The sequence below is a fragment of the Macaca fascicularis genome, chromosome 7 (assembly GCF_037993035.2).
Source record: "Macaca fascicularis isolate 582-1 chromosome 7, T2T-MFA8v1.1".
Classification (NCBI taxonomy): domain Eukaryota; kingdom Metazoa; phylum Chordata; class Mammalia; order Primates; family Cercopithecidae; genus Macaca; species Macaca fascicularis.
The window spans coordinates 21,407,315-21,413,002 of NC_088381.1; the positions used below are offsets into that span (position 1 = coordinate 21,407,315).

General features: G+C 42.6%; 1 pseudogene; it reads right to left on the reverse strand.

The window, feature by feature from the left end:
* Positions 1 to 388: 388 nt before the first annotated feature.
* On the reverse strand, positions 389 to 4,428 carry LOC107130200 (U3 small nucleolar ribonucleoprotein protein MPP10-like; annotated as a pseudogene).
* Between the last annotated feature and the right edge of the window lie 1,260 nt (positions 4,429 to 5,688).

Below are 5,688 nucleotides of genomic sequence, written 5' to 3' on the forward strand. Positions count from 1 at the left end.
TGAATATTTACTACATATCCTAAAGTCAGCTGAGTACTTTATGTGTGTTAAATAGAAACCACAGGCTGGGCTCGGTGGCTCAAGCCTGTAATCCCAGCACTTTGAGACTTCAAAATAACCAGAACTTTTATAAAGAAGAACCCACCGGAAAAGGTCATAACTGGAGATTTTTAAAAATACATGTTTAAAATAGAGATTTTAGAAATGATATGAGTACTGATAATAAGGTCTAGAATTTGCCATGGGTGAGGTAGCTAGAAAGTTGTGTGGTGATAAGCTATTATAAAGGAAATGATTATTGGAAGTCATCAAGAAACCTGGAGGATAAGGCATTTGAAGTTTTATGCAGATAGTTTTATGCAGATAGATGCTAATGTTGCACATAATATTTGAAGTTAGAAAAACTGGTCCTTGGTCCATCTCAAAAAAAAAAAAAAAGAAAAAGAAAAATAGGGAAGATTTGTTAGTATTCTGTGAGTTCCACAATCATGTCAAGCATATTAAAAATTCCTTAAATTCCTATTACCTTTTCCTGTTTTTTTTCACAAGAGGATTTAACTTCATCAGAATTTTTCTTTACATTTAAAACACCTGCATCTTCAGTTGCCTCATCATCCGGCAAAGCAAAGTTCACTCTTTTCAAGCTGTCTTTACATTGTTTACTGTCTTCACTTTCTTCCAGATCATCATCTTCATCCCTACAATACCAAAACTCCTATAAAAAGAAATATTATACTGCTTTCCATTAGAAAAACAAAAGGAAACATCTTTTCGGGCCGGGCGCGGTGGCTCAAGCCTGTAATCCCAGCACTTTGGGAGGCCGAGACGGGCGGATCATGAGGTCAGGAGATCGAGACCATCCTGGCTAACACCGTGAAACCCCGTCTCTACTAAAAATACAAAAAAAAAACTAGCCGGGCGAGGTGGCGGGCGCCTGTAGTCCCAGCTACTCCGGAGGCTGAGGCAGGAGAATGGCCTAAACCCGGGAGGCGGAGCTTGCAGTGAGCTGAGATCCGGCCACTGCACTCCAGCCCGGGCTACAGAGCAAGACTCCGTCTCAAAAAAAAAAAAAAAAAAAAAAAAAAGAAACATCTTTTCCCTTAATAGAGTTCTTCTTTTATATGCCTAATGCAACAAAATACTCAGAACTTCCAAAACCATTCAGGTATTAAGGAACAGAAGGTATCATTTAAGTGAAATGCTATATAAGAAACAGAACAAAAAGCATCCAATATATAGAAAATAAATTGTTCATCAATCTATAATGCAAACCTCCTATCTCACAAAAATAACAGGATTTTTGGGGCACAAAACCAAATCAAAGTTCCTTGCAAGAAAGGTTTAATTGCTACTGTCAGTAACATTTTTCATAATTAAATGATCTCTAATATCCCTTTAAATCCAGAGACTTTTCTCTGGCTATCTTGAGAGTATCTGATATGACAGAATCTAACTTCTTAAAACAAACATGTGAAAACTACAAGTACAAATACATGATTGGGCAATTCCAGCTCACAATGTAAAGGATGGTTCAAAATACTCACATTTCAGAAATGCTTAGTTCTTCTGCTGCTTCTTCAACAATTTCATCATCTTGTTTGAACCCAGCTCATCATCATGATCACTTGCTATGTCTTCATCACTTTCGACTGGATCAAAAAAACTTTGTACTTCACATTTCTGAAACTTTTACCTGACTAAAATAAAAAGACTTTTTAAACTATTAGGAATAGAAAAATACCTTATTAACACATGTATATATACTTATGTATACTATATGTCTCCATTACTAACTTAATAACACTACAAGCCAAAAATAGTTATTAGGTGAAATTGGCAACTAAAAACACTACCATAAAACTATTGTAAGAACAACTGGAACATAAACTGAATGGAAGTACAGATTCATTTATAACTGATAAGATAGAGCACAATATTTCTTAGCTCTAAATCTTCTGACTACAATTACATCTCTCCTAGAAAAACAGAACAAAAGCTAATTGGAGGAGGAGGAAAGTGCTCTCTCCTCTCTCAAAACTTTACCTTAAGTGTTTTACTTCCAAACAGTCCCCCCTCATCTTCATCAGAATCAATATCTTCAAAAAAATCAGTATCTTCCACCTCATCATCATTATCATCTTTTTGTTCCTCTTCTTTTTCCCTGTTTTCTAAATCGGCCTCATTTTCAGAGAGTTGGAAGAATTTCTTGTCTACTATGGACTTTTCTCTTGGTTTTCCATGTCCTTTGTTTTGCACCTTGCTCTGCTGTTCCAGTTTGTCGATATCAAAGTCATGGTCAGAATCCTCATCACTGAAAACTGGGTTTTTCCTCAGATCGAATTTGCTTGAGTTTTTAGCTCTCTCACCCACTTCAGGATTGTCACCACCCATATCTGACATTTCCTCCTCCTCCTCTAAATCTTCTAGGTCCTCCTGGCCATCAGCCTCTGTCTCTGAACCATCCTCTTCACCCTCCTGTTTTTCACTCTCTGAGAGAAGACTGATACCTTCATCTTTGTTTCACTAACTGCACTCTGGAAGCATTGTAAAATTGGTTCATTTTGCAATTCCAGTTGTTGCAAAGTCTGCTCATCATCAAAACTTTCTATCACAAGTTTTTGTAAAGGGCTTCCACAGATCCTACCATTCTCTAACATTTTATTAAAGTCATAAAGCACTTTTGTTAAAGAAGTGAACTTTGATGCCAATCCATCTTGAATCCTATAGGGAGGAATTAAATGAGATTTAGAGTTATAGGTAATAATTTCACAGCCCTCTTAATTAAAAGAAAAATAAAAACCCAAACTCTTATAAAATCAAATTTGAATGAAGTGTAAGTATAGATTCTGGCCCCAGCAACATATAAGCTGATGAGCCACACTGATATATGAAACCTGTCAACCAAGTATTTGTGAATCAGCTGTATAGATTTTAGGCAGGAAAAGCATTACAAATCTATTTGCTTGGAGATATATAGTGAATTAGCCTTAAATTACCAACTCTGCTACATTATATACCACTCCATTCATTTATTCCCTTATTCCTTCAGTGATCAACATTTACTTTGGCTACAGTAGTCAAGGAAAACCTCTCTTAGATATGACATCTGAGGTGAAACCTACAGATAAGGATAGTCTTATAAAGACCAGGAAACATGTATTCCAGGCAGAAGAAACAGCAAGAACAAATTCTCTAAGATGCAATTGAGCTTGGTAAGCCTGAGGAATAAAAAAGTGAGCATGGCTAGAGTGTGAAGGAGGCAGAAGGTGAAGTTGGAGAGTCTGATGGGAGCCAAATTCTGCGGGGCTCAAGGGTAAGAGTTCGCCATTTTAAGTGTAATAAGAAAACATGAGATTTTAAGCCGAAGGATGAAATGATGATTTACACTAAGGAAAAAGAAAGGGAGGAAGGAGGAGGAAGAAAGTAGAGTGATTAGAAGGTTGATGCAGAATTCCAGGCAAAGGATGATGGTGATTTAAGCTGGAGTTAGAGCAGTGAATATGCTGAGTACAGTTTGGAGGTATAACTGACAGGATTGCTAAGGAATTAGATACAGAATAGAGAAAAATGAAGTCATCAAAGCAGCAGCCTAGTTTTATGTGTGAGCAACTGGAAAGACAGAACTGCCATTTACTGTGATAGGCAAGGCTTGAGTGGTGGAGCATAGGGAAAGGACTTCAGAGGATGGCAGTATAGGTGGATAGAAACAACATTCTACTCTATTTTGGACACAGTGCATTTGCGATGCTGAGAGTACCAAAATTAAAAAAATCGTTAAAAGCCGTACAGTGCGGATATCCCAGTTGCGCGCTACTGAATTCCAACTAAGCTCAGTCTGTAGTTGCTAAGAGCCGGGAACTCAAGGGAGAAGTTGGAGTTTGAAATATAAATGAGTTATAATTTTATAGATCATATTTGAAGTTCTTCAACAAAATAGGCATAAAACGCTTGTGCTGGAAAGAGGCATGAAAGTTCTAATTCTCAAGAAGCTTAGTTGGGGTGGGTAGACAAGTGACAGTTTGTACTTTCAATAACGTATGATGACAGGTAAACACTGAGTGCTTTAGGAGCACATAGGCAGAAGAAGAAACCAACACAGTTTGTGTGTAGGGGGATGGCGGCCGTAATAAGCCTCAAGGGGAGCTTCTAGGCGTTAATAGCTGAGGTCAGGTTGATTTCAATAACATTCAACTGAGAGATCCATACGGTAAAAATTTTAACAATTTTAAAAATTTTGATAGCCTAGGAAAGTATAAACCCTGAAATGTGGGGGAAAGTGATTTACATTTCCTCTTACCTTCCCCCAGCTCCACAATTTGCCAGGGGTCTGCAATCCGCTTCCACGTGAGACCGCCGTCGCACCCCAAGCCCGGGATCTGCGCACTTATGTGAGGATGCACTGGGGCCAGCCGGTGGCTTTGGGGACCTCCGTCAGACGCCGCTCCAGGGTCCCTCGGCGCCAGGCCAGTGGGGCCATGGCTGTCTGCAGCTCCTGACACAACGCTGCAAGCAAGGCAAGAGAAACCGCGCCGCAAGGATGTGCGCCGCCAGGAAACCGCACCGCAAGGATGTGCCTAGCGCAACTTGGGAGCTCAGAGCCAAAGTTCCCCTGCGCACAAGTTCCGGACTCACCCCAAGTCCGAGCCAATGGCAGCGCGAGCGCTTTCGCGTGTGCAGGGGGGCGGGAAATAAAAATTGCTACTGGTCAACCCAAGCACCTTTGAACTGTTTCCAAACCTCGTTTTGTATTTTTCAGGGGCCCACAAAGGATGGCGCCTCCTGGCTTTAATTTCTGCTTTAGGTAAAGTGGGCTGTTGTATGCAGTAGGAAATCAGTGGCCTTCGCCAGGCCCCCTGCCGGTGGCCCCGCCCTCCGCCGCGCACCTCCCTCAATCAGCAGCTGCTGGGGAGGCAGCGGAGATGGCTGGTGCTGAAGGCTGTGGCTGCCAATGCATTAGGTGAATACCGGGCGCCAGCGAAGGTCGCGGTGGGTTGGGGCGCGTGGGAATGGAGCCCGGGGGAGAAGGAGGCCTCAACGCGGCCAAAGCACCTTGACGATGCGCTGTCTCCCCGCGGGTGCGTTCTGCGGCCACTGCCGGCACCTAGGCAGAGGGTACCTTCCAGAAACGGCTCAGCTTAGTGCGGGAATGGCCTTCTTGTGCATGAGTCCCACTGCCACTCGGGAGCTGTGCGCCCTGGGCGCTGCACCTTCCAGTATGTGGGCGGGAGAGGCGGGGGATCTTGTCCAGAGGGTCCGACAGGACAGGGACTGAGATAAATGGAAGCCGGTAGGTAAGTGTTATTTTGCCGCTCACCCATAAAGAGGCTGGGGGAGAAAACAGAAAGGAGAGCAAGTCCTGTTTAAAAAAAAAAAAAAAAATCTGGCCAGGAGCGGTGGCTTACGCCTGTAATCCCAGCACTTTGGGAGGCCCAGGCGGCGGATCACAAGTCAGAAGACCGAGACCATCCTGGCTGCTACGGTGAAACCCTGTCTCTACTAAAAATACAAAAAATTAGCCGGGCATGGTGGCATGCACCTGTAGTTCCAGCTACTCAGGAGGCTGAGGCAGGAGAACAGCGTGAACCCGGGAGGGGGAGCCTGCAGTGAGCCAAGATCACGCCACTGCACCCCAGCCTGGGCAACAGAGCAAGACTCTGTCTAAAAAAAATAAAATAAAATAAAATGAAA